Source organism: Ursus arctos, unplaced genomic scaffold (genome assembly GCF_023065955.2).
Source record: "Ursus arctos isolate Adak ecotype North America unplaced genomic scaffold, UrsArc2.0 scaffold_31, whole genome shotgun sequence".
Taxonomy (NCBI): Eukaryota; Metazoa; Chordata; class Mammalia; order Carnivora; family Ursidae; genus Ursus; species Ursus arctos.
Genome location: NW_026622997.1, coordinates 16133633 through 16148726, shown reverse-complemented (window position 1 = coordinate 16148726; position 15094 = coordinate 16133633). Strand labels below are relative to the sequence as shown.

Sequence of the window (15094 nt, the reverse complement as noted above, 5' to 3'; positions counted from 1 at the left end):
TGTTCTGGCAATTTTAAGAATGTCGGCAATCAAAATCCACTGAAACAATCACGCCAAGGCCTTAGTGTACATTTCCAGGATGTTGTGTTTCTCTCTTGACCACCTCTCTCACGAAGGTCCTAGAACGAGATCCTACAAACACTAAATTCCCCTTCCCCTTCACACTGACAGCTGAGGACTCTGTCTACACAACAGTCTGAGAGACCGGCCCCACAAAAGAAAATTCAACCTTTTAACGCTGGGTATTTGACTGTCTTCTCACATTTAGTATCTTTTAAGGCAATCTTCTCAGCAGGTTTCTAAGAGTATTGTTCTAAAATATGCAGTATTGATATGCTTGTGAGGAAAAACGCTATTTACTAGATACAACGATTTTTAGAGCAAACATACTTCAGATGATTATGAGATATTAGCTGGTAGAAGCATGAAGTGTTGCTAATATGGCAATTTTATCAATGAACAAAAAGTTTATGAAAGTAAAAAAAAAATCTACTTATTTGTGGTTCTTCACCAACACAATTTAAAAGTCGTAACATTATAATGGCCCTTAGTTTAAAAAGAGAATCATTTTAACTAAGCAAAATATTCAATGGCTATGTTTCTTTGTCATTAATAACAGGAAGGTAGACAGAGCTAATTACAGGAGAGAAGGGATGAAACCACTTCCATTTCTGGTTGTGCTGGAAGTAAATCAGTATTTAAATGGCATCAACCAGGCACAATCTCTGTCAACTATTATATTTTTGAGCAGTGATTACTTGCCTTTATTTCATTTGTTTCCATTTGCTGGATCCTTGGGCACACAAACAAAACTTATTCAAGCTCATATTATTTATTTGTACAAAAGTCAAATACTCTAATTCCTGATTATTTTCAAATAGCTGTTGGAATGTATATATTTGAAATTCATATTAGACCAAAATGCCTACACCACAATAACGACTTTATATTAACTGAAGATAAAAATTTACATAGGATAAAAAATATCCTAGTCATGGGGCGCCTGGGTGGCACAGCGGTTGAGCGTCTGCCTTCGGCTCAGGGCGTGATCCCGGCGTTATGGGATCGAGCCCCACATCGGGGTCCTCCGCTGTGAGCCTGCTTCTTCCTCTCCCACTCCCCCTGCTTGTGTTCCCCCTCTCGCTGGCCGTCTCTATCTCTGTCGAATAAATAAATAAAATCTTTAAAAAAAAAGAAAAAGAAAATGTTATTTCTTTAAAAAAAATATCCTAGTCATCTTGTCATTATCAGTTTATATGCTGTCACAGATTAACTTAATGAAAAAAAAATTACTAACACGTTAACGATACATTTACCCACCATAATCAGAAGAGCAAAAAAAGGGGGAGGGTGCTTTGTGACTAAAATATTTGAGCTAAGAAAAATAGGGGAAAAAAAGGTATCAGGTTTGTTGATAAGAAATGATGTTGAGCAAATCATTTTTATGCTTCGATCCACTCACTTATAAAATGTTTCCCACTGGTTTTCCCTTTTCAAAATGAATGTAATGAAGCTAATGATGTACTCTGTGTGTCTTATTAGCCACGCCAAGCAAACGGGTAGAAACGAAAAGTCATACTCGTCATCTGGGGTGAGTAGTTTCCCCAGTTGTTTCCAAAAAGCATGGAGGTGGGTTGTAAGAAAGGTGAAAGCCACCAGGCTGTCAAAACACATATAAAAACAGAGAAGAGAAACTGCTGAAGGAGCAGAAGTTCCAAATTGTCAGAACATTCGGAAACACAAGAGATTTCTAAAAAATCTGCCTGTGCCAAACCCCATCCAAGACCTATGCAACCAGAGGCTTGGTTGGTAGATGGGTTTTCTTTTTTATGTTTTACATAGTTTTTGGGATAAGATTTTATTTTTAGATAATGTTATTTGTAAAAAAAAAAATAAGTAAATAAATAAAAATTCAACAATGTCTGACATTCTAAAGGAAAATGCAAAAATTCAACGCACAGGCAAAACACCCAGAAATACCACGCCAAGTTTTAAAGAGATTCTATACAACATCCCATGTACATCTTAAACAGAAAGAGTAAAATTTAACTTTGAACTTAAAATGAAGCTAAAGTGAAAATAAACGAAAAACTACACTTAAATCCATATTTCTTTATAGAGACACTATACTCCTAAAAAATTCCTCTTTAGTTAAGACTTTGAAAAAACATATTTTAAACAGATTTTCTGAACTACACGTTTCAATTTTAGATGAAGACCCACTCTCTCCCTTTTGTCAAAGTGTGTAACATTTACATTACATTCTATTTGCATAGTTGTTTACTCTTGGTTTCTCTCGTTGAATTCTAACACTTACTTGGTGCTAAATACATTCTTTCATTCAAAATTCTGCATGCTCCTTTGCTTTCTGGCAGTGACGCTAAAGTGGAAAAGCCTGGAGCCAGCCTGACTGATGGCCTCCCCTCCTTGGGGTGACTTGCCTTTTTTCTGTCTGAATGTCTGCAGTCTTCTTCATTTTTGAAGGCCAATAAATACCTAGGAGTCAGCTCAGAGTTTGTCACTATACAACTTTTAATTTGTTCCCCCTAGAACACAACGACCTTCTCTATAAGGAGATGCATTTCACTGCAGAAAATTTTTCTTTTATTATATCTTCAAATAGATCTTTTCTGGCCAAATTTTTTTCTTTGGGGTGGGCTCCTTTACAGACACCAATTATCTTTATGATGGACCACCCTTATGATGATTTAAATTGCTTCAGTTTTGGGGGAGGGGGTTCTTTTCTTTTGCTTTCTCTAGAATTATCTAAAGCTTTCCCCTATGTCAGTAACTCAATTTTCAGACCATTAAGTTCCTTACTGTTTCAAATTTACTCGCTTTGGGCGAATGTTATTTTGTTCTCATCTCGCTCCCTTAGTTCCATATTTCCCATTTCATCTCATTTTATTGCCTCATATTATGTTTGAGCTGTCGCTTTAATAAATTTATGATCTTATTAAGTTCAATGCTTAAAAAACACCTCTCTTTCTGAGGTAGTATTTTAAGGCTGAGTGTTTGGTCTGTCTTTTCATGTTCTGTCTGCTTTTCTATTGCCTGAGATTGCAGGGGATGAAGGGGGTGGTGTTCGGCGGAGTGTATGTTCCCAATAGTCTTTTTCTGAGTTGTGGTCACTCTTCTAAGATTTTTGTCAGGTCTCCTTTAACAAGGTTCAATCTCCTTGTTTAAGGGATGAAGCCCATTCCATCATGGGTGGGGGAAGACTCTGCATGTTGGATCAGTCTCTAAATCCAAGGACTTTGTTGTTGTTGTTGTGAAGGGAGAGGATGGTGGAGGGGATCAGAGAGAAAGTCAAGAGCTGGAGGGTACCAGGCACATCTGAGCTGAACACCACACTATCGTTCTAGAGCTGGAACTGAAAAAAGTGTGCCTCACTACTGACTGTTGCCTTCCACCCCCTGGATCTCAAGATTTGGGGCAGGAGCGCACAGAGTGGATGGCTAAGCCATCAGCTAGGAATTACAGATAGAAGCCTCCTTGTGGGAACCAATGCCTGGAGCAGAATGAAGCGGCAGACCCTTGGGTCTTCAAGAATGAAGAACTCAGGGTAGTTTTTAAATTGTGATTGATTAATCTCAAATCTATCTATCAGAGAGTGACAGGAGTTATCTTCTCTTGCCTCCCCACCCCATGTACAGCAGAGAGCACAATCATCAAACACTGTGGGTGTGGCTACAATGTCTGGCATACAGTTACTATCCACCACAGAGTTAAGAGGATGCATAGAGCAGAATGCCTCAAGGCAGAAGTATAGTCGGGGCAGAGGGTAGGAAGGGAGCAGCTGCTACTATCAACACATGTGCTTTTCAATAATTTTAAAGGCAATTTGTTATTACGGTAGACTAAACTGAAAATTAATTAGAGGATCCAAGAGAAAGACAGACCATGGGACAAGTGGTGGAAGGCAGTGGAAGGGCAGTGCCTTTATGACATGCCCACTCTCCACCGGCCAGCGCACAGGCCCACCCTCTGCTGCCAGTACGGACACTGCTTTATAGCTGCTACCAAATGGTTCCAGGGCTGCTGGTGTTTTACTAACAACACTGGGCGTGGAAATGCTTGGTGCACACAACCCTGTTGGTGTGAAACACAACCCTCTTTCCTTACGCAGTGACAACATATAGTTGGAGTAGGAAAGGGTAGAAAAGCCTCAAAAATGGAGTCACTCGTGTCCTGGTCGGTGTGCTCTTGGAAATGGCCGACAACCAGGCAGAAGCTCTGAGGCATCACCAGGTTGAATATCCAAACAGGAATTCATCAACACAGACAAATCGTGCTGAGGAGAGGGGCCCAAACTGGCAGCGCTGCCACTATTAGAAGCTTTGATCTGATGGGCTTCATTAAAAAGCCAGTTCTCCGTCAGGCAGGTGGTTGGAACGGGTTGGAAAGATCACAAAGGCCACTTGACTGGGGGCAGGCAAATGGTTAGAAAAATAGTTCCCAAGTTCTCTGTATCTAAGGTGTGTCGCTTCCCAAGGCACAAGCCCGATAATCATCAGGGCTCCTATATATATATATTTTTTTTTTTTTAAAGATTTTATTTATTTATTTGACAGAGAGAAAGACAGCCAGAGAGAGAGGGAACACAAGCAGGGAGAGTGGGAGAGAAAGAAGCAGGCTCCTAGCGGAGGAGGGGCTCCTATATTTTTTGAAGAAGAACACCAAGGAGTACAGAACAGTACCATCAGCTCGCTTCCAGGATTCCTTCTAGAGAATAACAGAACGAAAACAAACACATCTCCTCACTCCAGAGAGCATCTGAGTTGTCAGTTAAATATGGCAAAAAATACTCCCAAGGCTGACAGGAGGTATTGAGAACTACAATCTAATAGTGTTTAAAATCCTGCCTTGGTTGAAGGTGAATCTCCTTTTCAGATTTACTCAGAGACACATCAGCGTGAAAAATGTTAGGGTCTTTGGGGTCTTGGGGACACAAGGACTACTTGTTCTCTAACAACAGAGAGCACGTTTTATCAGCAAGTAAAGAGATGGGGACACAGAGATCACGTGGAAGGCCTTTCGGGAGTTCATGCAAGGGTGAAAATGCTACCCTGAACTCAGGTAGTGACAGTGGGCCTCTCAGCTGATCCAAAGCAAGAAAGCCAAAGAAAGGTTTGCCAAAGATTCTGCCGAGTGTCCCATCTTTATCTAGGAGGCCTGGGCTAGTTTGGGAGGGGGGGAAAAAGAAAGCAATTCACTTCCCATCCCACCAAATCTCAAATTTGATATACAAGTGTAGAATTATAAAGTGTAGCTGCAAATCCAGGACTAGAAATTTTCAACAGAGAAATGGTTAGGCTAATTACAGTACAGGCACTTAACATAACATTACACATCCATTTAAAATAATTACAAAGATTACACAGCAATACGAAAATTATGATCTATTAAATATAGATGCATATTCTTTTCTTTCCCTAGAGAGAAGTCTGGGCTAGAGGCACAGATCTGGGAGTACACAGTGAGAGCTGTTTTTGTAAAAGGACATAAATGATAAGCCAGAGAGACTATATGGTAGATAGAGAAGTCTGACTCAGCACCTTGGGTAATCCCTCGATTGAGGGTAAAGTAGAAATGAAAAGAAACAACATGGTAATAAGAAAGATAAAACAAAACATGTGACAGTGAAGGACCCAGGAAGTCAGGGTTTAGAGACTTTTAAGAAGGAAGATGTGGTCAATGGTGTATTTTTAAGTCTTCCATTCTGAGAGGTAAAGACTAACCAAGAGGATGCTGGGCCTGGTGATCACTGGCATTAGGAGGACACTGTTATGGTTAAAAACCATTTCATAAAAGGGTAAGGAGGGAGGGAGGGAGGGAGGGCACGGTGAGGTAAGGGCCTGCAAACAGCTCGCCGTCTGGCTGTGAAGGAAAGGAGAGAGGCAGGGCGGGCGTCAGTTAGAGCGGAAGAGAAGGACATGGGAAGGTTCCTGTAGGATAAGGGGGGGCTGGGTATGGTTATAAACAGGAAGGAAGAGTCAGCAGGGAGAGACTGAAAATGTGAGACAGATAACAAATAAATGAATGTGAGATAAACAACTACACAGAGGCACACAGGCACACCTCCTGTCTCTGGGCTTCGCTTTCCTGCACTCCACAGATAGTGCTTTAAAAAGAAAAAAAAATTGAAGGCTTATGGCAACCCTGCATCAAGGAAGTTGATCGGTGCCATTTTCCCGCAGCAGGTCCCACTTCACGTTTCTGTGTCCCATTTCAGTCATTCTTGCTGTATTTCAAACTGTTTTGTTATTACGATATTTGTTACGGTAGAGCTGTGATCAGTGACTATCACAGAAAGCATAGAAGACGGCTAGCATTTCTTAGCAATAAAGTATATTTTAGGTATATCTTTAACTCTTTTTTTAGGCATAATGCTACCGCACACTTTAACTAGACTACAGTAGAGTATAAACATCACTTTTTTTAATAATAATAAAACTTAAGAGTTTATTATCTGGAAACATTAAGTGTAAGAAAATACTTGAATTTTATCAAACTTATTCACATTTAGTGGAGGTTATTTTATTTTTTTTAAACTTGTAATGAGTTTATTATTGCTATTTTTTTAAATTAACATATAATGTATTATTTGTTTCAGGGGTACAGGTCTGTGATTCATCAGTCTTACACAATACACAGCGCTCACAACAACACATACCTTCCCCAATGTCCATCACCCAGCCACTCCATCCTCTTAACCCCCACCCCTCCAGCAACCCTCAGTTTGTTTCCTGAGATTAAGAGTCTCTTATGGTTTGTCTCCCTCTCTGGTTTCATCTTGTTTCATTTTTTCCTCTCTTCCCCTATGATTCTTTTTGCCTTGGAAAATAGTATGGAGGTTCCTCAAAAAGTTGAAAATAGAGCTACCCTATGCCTCAACAATTGCACTACTGGGTATTTGCCCCAAAGATACAAATGTAGTGACCCAAAGGGGCACCTGAACCCCAATATTTATAGCAGCAATGTCCACAATAGCCAAACTATGGAAAGAACCCAGAGTTCCATTGACAGATGAATGGATAAAGAAGATGTGGTGTATATATACCATGGAATATTACACAACCATCAAAAAATGAAACCCCGCCATTTGCAACAATATGGATGGAACTAGAGAGTAACATGCTAAGCAAAATAAATCAATCAGAGAAAGACGATTATCATGTGATCTCACTGATATGCAGAATTTAATAAACATCGCTTTTATACACACTGGGAAACCAAAACATTCACTTGACTCACTTTCCTGAGATACTCGCTTCACTGTGGTGGTCTGGAGCCAAACCTGAACTATCTCTGAGGAACGTCTGTAATCAGGAGGCTACTGCATAAATGTGGGAACGACTTTTACTTAGCAAGCAACAGGAAGCCTCATTCACTTCATCTCCACATTCTTCCCCTTCCTCATGTAATTCAAACATGTAACTTGGCTAAAGAGACACCATGGCCATCTGGCTCTGATTACCTTTTTGACTTCCCTTCATAACACTTCCCCTGTACTCACTATGTTTCAGCCACACTGGTGAACTTTCTGATCTTCCACCAGGCCCATCTCCTTCCTGCCCCTAGGAATTTGTACCTGCCAGCTCCTGAAAAGCCCTCCCAACTCTCAACTCTTTTAAGTGACTGGATCATTTTCAGTCTTTAGAGCCTAACACCAGTGTTACCTCTAGGCTGTTCTGTCCACCCTACCTAGTTACCTCCTACTGCCCACCCACCCTGTTCATTTCCTCCTAATCTAAATAACAATCTAAAATGCCTTGATCACAATCTAAAGTGCCCTATCTATCTATCTACATGTTGTTTTTGTTTACCTTTTCATCAGAATACAAATCTATAAGACTCTCTCTTTATTATCCATCTCTATGTATCCAGCACTTAACAGGTTATCAAAGAAATATTTGCTAATGAAAAAAATTCTTCAAGTAAGAGAAAATATGGGATGGATTTAACATCAGGTGACCTATTGCTATAATTCATCACGTCAGGAAGACTAACTTAGAAATTCACATGACTATTTTGAATAAGGGTGAATGATATTTAATAAAATTCAACATCCATTCCTTATTTTAAAAAAATGATGAGTCTGCTTCAGGATGTAGACACTTGAAAAGAATGGTGTTCCCACCAAAATAACATAAAAAAGCTAGAGATATCACAAAAATCCTAACTTCTCTTGAGCTCATCAGAAAGTTGAGGTCACAGAGCAACCAAAGCCTGAACCCCACTCAGGGATGCATGAAATGGCTCACCTGGGGCCAAGCAAGGAAGGACATATGGAGGAAGACATGAAAGCCATTCAAACAAGCAAGAAAATATCATTTAAAACTGTAACAAACTGTTAAGGACTGAGCATGGGCTGAATTAGCCTGGCCTCAGACCCAGAGGAGTCCACACTCACTCCCAGGCCCTCTCCCATAAGCCTCTAGCAGGTACTCACACAGAGGACAGGGAGGGAGACCAGAGAGAGCAAGTCTCCATGGGAGGCACAAAGGAGGAGGTGCAGCTGTGGAAAATGCGCAAATCTTCTCTCATGTGGAGCGAAAACTGTAAACTTCAAAAGAAAAGAGCAGCAGACATGTCACCCATGGGGCATGGGTAAACCCCACTGTGGCTTGGGGAAGGACAGAAGAAGAAACCCTTTATCCCAAGGAAAGCAGGAAAACTGTCCTGGGACCAAAATCCCATACCAATAAAATGAGAGGTCTCCTATCATGAGAGATGGTCAGGAAGCACAGGAACTGTCTAAGACTAAGCCTGGAACAGGACAAGAGAGCAATCCTCACCAACCCCCACTACCAGCCTGGCAATGAGGAAGGAGCAACAGCAGTCCATTGCTAGGAGAGGTAAAGAGGTGGAGACCTCCACTCCCACAATGATACAGGCAGCTAAAGCTGAGCATGGAGCACCAAACTGAGAAAAAACTGTCCAGAACCCCAGCCTAGCACAAGGAAATAGCAGGTCATCACTAGAATAATTGGAGGCCAGGGTGGTACACGGAAGATATACACAGCAACATCAAAATCTAAACCCAGCCCAACTCCTGAACAAATCACCTCAACTCCCCACCTGATCACCTGAGAGAAGAACTGCCCATTTCCAGCCACTAAAATCCAGTGACCTTAGTAACTACTATTGTGTACACAAGATCCAAACTTCAGTAAGATGCAGGCACTACTAACCCACTGTCAAGAGACACAACAATCAGAAGAACCAGACTCAGGGATGATTCAGATGCCCGAACTCTCAGACAGGGAATTAAAATAACTCTAATCAATATGTGCATTCACAATGGGAATTTAAACACACACACAGAGAAGGTCAAATAGAAATGCTAGAAATAAAAAAGACAAAGTAATAGAGATAGGCAAAGCCTTTTACAGACTCATTAGGAGACCTGACAAAACTAAGGAGTCAGTGAACTTACAGATAGGTCAATAAAAATTAACCAAACAGAAACACAAAGAAGAAAAATAGCATGGAAACAAAACAGAACAAAACAAGAACAGTGCACTGAAGACCCATAGGACAATATCAAATGATCTAATGTATAAATGGAATCACAAAAGGAGAAGAAAGAACAAATACCGTGGTAGAAATAAGTGAAGAAATAATAACAAGTATTTTCCAAAAATAAACCATAGATCCAAAAAGCTTAGCCAACCCTAACTGGATGAGTAAGACTAAGAATAAAGAAAGATGAGAAGAAAAACCAAGAAATAAAAGTAAGAAAAAGAAAGAAAGAAGGGAAAAAAACACCTAGACAAATCATATTCAATGTGCCGAAAACCAAAGGTAAAGACAAAATCTTGAAGGTACCCAGAAGTTAGAAAAATGTATTACACACAGAGACTCAAAGATAAAAATTAAAGCAGACTTCTCAACAGAAATTGTGCAGTGACATTTTCACACTACTGAAAGAAAAAATAAATGGCCAACCTAGAATTCTCTATCAAAAGATAACAGTTTTCAAAAATGAAGGCAAAACAAAGACTTTTACAGAAAAACAAAAGCTGAGAGCATTCATTGCCAGCTGGCCTGTACTGAAATGTTAAAACCTTAATTTGGATCTACATCTATAAAGAGCTCTGCAAATGGTAACAAGAAAAGAACATTTCTAAAAGAATTTTAAAAATTCCATCACTTTAAAATATAATGCAGTATGACCCTGCATTTTCCAATATGGGGGTGTGTTAGGAAAAATAATGGCTCTGCAAAATGTCCACACCCCAATTCCTGGAACTGGAGACTCTGTTCCCTTACATATGCAATGGGGACTTTGTAGAGGTGGTAAGATTATGGACATTAAAATGGGGAGACTATCCTGGATGATCACAGGACCTCTTCAAACTTAATGAACTGACAGAAGAATTTGAGAGACGGGCAAGAGAGATGGAGACAAAGAGAGAGAGCTCAAATGCGATAACCTGACCAGCTACTGCTGGCTTTGGAGACGGAGGAAGGGAGCCAAGATCCAAGGAAAGCAGGTGGACATTAGATGCTGGGAAGGCCAGCGAGGACAGGAGGAATTCAGGCCTTCAGGAGTTTCATTCTGCCAAAATCTGAATGAGCAAAAAAACAGATTCTCCCCTACGGACTCCAGAAAGAAACATAGCCCTGCTAACACCTTGATTATAGCCCAGTGAGACCATGTCAGGTTTCTGCACTACAAAACTATAAGATAAGTATTTTTTAAACTGCTAAGTTCACAGTAATTTGTTATACAGTCATAGGCAGCCACTGGGCACATGTGACTTTAAATTTAAAAACAGTCTGCTGCTCAAAATGGTTAAAAGGACATACAAAATATGTTCTCTGACCACAACAAAATTAATGAGAAATAAATAGTAGAAAGATATCTGGAAAACCCCCAACTATTTGGAAATTAAACAACATATTTCTAAATAGCCTAGGGGTCAGAGAGGAAGTCACAGAGAAATCAGAAAAATCAAAACAAAACTTTAGAGAAGTAGGAAAATACGATAAAGAATACTTACTGTGCCCACGATACACAACACTCAAAATCAAACACTAGAGAAACCTCTTTTGAACCATGGGACAATGAGGGGATTTTTGCCATAATCAACTATGATTTTTAATCAGTTCTCTAGGTGATCTAGCTAATGCAATAGCAATAAAAAGAAATGAGGTATAAATAATGGTAAAGAAGAAAGTAGCCTTATTTGCTGACAACATAATGGTTTCTTCAAGAGCCTGTGAGAAATAAACTGAAATCTACTATATCTAAAAAGAGTTCAGGAAGGCAAATAGCTACCAAAAACATAAAAATGTGAATCTTGTCACCTGTACCAAAAATAACTAGTTAGAAAATATAATGGCAAGAATATTCTATTTGTAACAGCAAGAAAAATAGAAAAATGCCTAGAAATAAATTTGGCACAAAATATTCAAAACATACAAAAAAATTCAAGTTTTTTGATATGCATTAAAAAACGACTTACAAAACAAAAAAACACACCATGCTCCTGGAAAGAATATTTTGTAGGTATCAATTCAGTTCTGTTCAAAATTCTAAACTTTATATAATTTCAAGCGATAAAAAAAAATTGGTCTTTTTTTTTTCATGTCCCATGACTCTAATCTTCACTTGGGAGAATATTCTAAATTAGGTAATAAAATTCTAAAAAAAAGAATGATAAAAGGACATCAACATGGACAGGCATTAAATGATTAAACGATATTTTCTCAAAATCAGATTAATGGTTAAACCGAAAACCCATAGAAAGATCCCATCGTATATGTGCATTTAATATATTAAAAAGTGGTATATTTCAAAATCTTGGGGAAAGGATGATATAGTGTTTAAAAATGCAGGTTTCACACATCGAACAAAAAAGGAAAGTAGGTCTTGGGCAGACACCACAGTCCACACTAAGTTCACTAATTCAATGTAAGAAATAAAACCACAGAAAGAAGTGAACTCGGAAGAACTCTGAGTGTATATAGAAGACCATCTGGGGAGCTTGGGTGGCTCAGTCAGTTGACCGTCATACTCTTGATTTCAGCTCAGATCATGATCCCAAGGTCATGGGATCAAGCCCAGCATCAGGCTCCAAGCTCAGTACGGAGTCTGCTCGTCCCTCTCCCTCCTTTCGCTTGTGTGCTCTCTCTCAAATAAATAAATAAAATCTTAAAAAAAGAGAAAAACCTCTTTTATATATAAAAAAGCAAATGACAGAAAGAAAAATACTGTAACATATAAGGCAGATAGCAGGCTGATATTCTAAATATATAAAGAACTTTTATAGAGTAATGGAGAATTAAGTAATTTCAAATGATACTCCTCTGAGGATAACAGAATAACTAAACAAATTATCAATATTATCAGCTTGAAGGTACTGAAACAGTAGGAGGGTAGTGAAAAGTTAGTGGGCCAAGAGCTAGGGGAGGGTAAAAGTCCAAAAAGGTGAATTCAGCATTTGGGCTCCTTTTGCTCAGGGCAGATTTGTCCAGACGGAGCAGCTAAATGGCCGAGCAGTTCTACTGACAATCTCAAGGAGCTAAGAGTATAAATGACAGAATCCAGGGCATGCCATCCATGCAGCCCCTATGAAAATCTACATGTTCCCAGTTGAGAGCCTGAAGAGCCTGAGTCTAGAAATAAGAGTAATCAAATTACTGTGAACTCAGCAGTTTAAAAAATACTTATCTTATAGTTTTGTGGGGCAGAAACCTGACATGGTCTCACTGGGCTATAAGCAAGCTTCACATGAACAGCAACTCACTTCCAGTGGCCCAGAAAAAGCAAAGACCCCCAAACTGGATTAAGTTGATACTGGATTGTTAGCTCTCCTAGGAACCTCGCAGAAGCAAATCAAAATCTTCTCTGGAGGAAGATGTCAACTTAGACTCCAAACCATTTCGATAATATTTAAAATAGAGTGTCTAACTATTCAAAGACGACCAGGCAGCTAAGAATGAAAGCACCAATATCACAAAGAGATCGATGAGGGTCCAATATGTTGGAACTTATACACAGAGATTTTAAAATCAATGTACTAATGCTGTTCGTATTGAAAACATATTGAAAATTCCAGAGGAAAACAGGGAAAGTAAAAAAGAGAGAGAGTGCCTTTGAAAAGCCAAATGTAAGTGACAGAATTGGAAAAATAAAAGCAAATTTAGAACTCACTGGATGGATTTAAGCTCAGATTAGGACAGGGAACTGGGAGAGGAGTCAGGAGAAGCAATAGGGAATAGAGTACTGGAGACAAAAGGTGGCAAAATGGAGATGTTCGGAAACAAAGGATGCGTCGAAAAGGCTGGAACTGGAATCTCGGAAGGTGAGGACATAAATAATTGGGCACTCCTGAAACCCAGGGCTCTACAAATTCAAGAGCACAAACAAGATAAACACAGAGAAATCACATCTATTCACCTCTCTGCGAAACGGCAAGGCAGAGACAAGGCCCAAACTCTTAAAAGTCTCAGGAAAATACATTAAAATGAAGACAGACCACCTTCCAAGGAGTAATAATTAGGCTCAATACCAGCAATGTGCTCGAGGAGATAAACTGCCAAGCGAGAAGGCTCTAGTTTTATACTCAGCAGAAGTATTTTTTTTTCAAGAATGAAAATGGAAGAGACATTTTCTAATAAATGATACTTGAAGTAATTTGTCACAACAGACCTGTTCTAATGGAAAACTAAAGACTATTCTTGAAGTAAAATAAAATTATCCTAGATGGGAAACTAGAGACGTAAGTCGAGGTGAAGAGGCAAAAGTGTGATTAACATGTGGCTAAATCAAAATGAGTAGCACCTGTGTGAAAAATGATACAGCATCTGGAATCCGAGTACACGATAATGACGGCATGGGAGCCACAAGCAGGGGAGTGGACAAGGCCTGAGAGGAAGAACAAGCCCTATGACGGAAAGTTGGGAACGCCTGGCGTCAGCAGGGGCACAACAGCAACTTCTGAGAGCGTCACCGAGCCTCGTCAAGGGCCACCTCGAACAGAAGATCGGGGCAGTTGTTGGAGCATTTGGTGACATGTGAGTGGAGTTTTACCAAGCAAAGCCGGTTCAAATGCCTTGTTCGTATTCCTACTGGAAGAACGCAGTGGAAAGCAATCAGAAGGCAGGCAGAAGAACCTCAGCCCTGACAAGAAAAGCAAGAATAGAATGCTAAGTGGAATTCGAGGTCCACTCCCCTCCCAAGTGAGACCCTGAATCATTGGGCTGAAGGCTTAAACAGTGCAAGATACAACACTACTAAACTTTTACAATATAATAGAGAGGCAACAACATACATTAAAAACTCTTCAGAAGACACAGAAATAGAATTATGGGGGGGGGTCGGAAGTCATTAGCAGGCTATGAAGCAGCAAAAAGTCAGGAAAGAGAAACACACAGGTTTTAACACACAAAGAAAACGTCATAAAATACAGACATACTAACTTATAAATCTTCGTTAAAAGAAAACCACCATACATAACGTTTCAAAACTAACTGAAAAACATGGGCAGGTGAAATAGGTGAAGGGGATTAAAACAGGTGAAGCAGATCACACTTACCGTGATGAGCACTGAGTAATGTACACAATTGCCGAATCACTATATTGTACACTGAAACTAATATAACACTGCATGTTAATTATATTGGAATTAAAAAAAAAAACTACTATGGGATTGGAGTATAAAGACAGAGCAGGAGACCCTTACTATCTGTCACCTAAAGTCCCACATTTTTAAATTCATCATGCATAAACATATTCTCATAAATATGTAATAAAATACTCAATCCCAAACTAGTTCAACTAACAAATTAAGAACTTAACAGATAACTGCTTAAAGGTATCTAAAAATAACATAGATCAAAATCTAGCAGATATGGGCAAAACAGGTACTCAAATATTTGTGTAATTAACCACTCAACAGCAAATGAATGCTGTGCAACTTTTTTATAGAGAAGAGATAATTTGCTAAGCAGTTAATACATGATTTCTGAGAAAGAATTCAGATGGTAGGAATATAGAAAAAAAAGAAAATAAAAGCAAAAATAAAGTTAGACATAAGTCAAATTTTAAAAATTATTTTTTAATTAATTTTATTTATTT

At 39.2% G+C, this 15094-nt stretch overlaps 1 protein-coding gene across 7 annotated transcripts in view; it reads right to left on the bottom strand.

Annotated features, from left to right (window-relative positions):
* Nucleotides 1–15094, bottom strand: part of HIVEP1 (HIVEP zinc finger 1) — a 153168-nt gene that overhangs the window by 43659 nt on the left and 94415 nt on the right. The gene's annotated exons all lie outside the window — the stretch shown is intronic.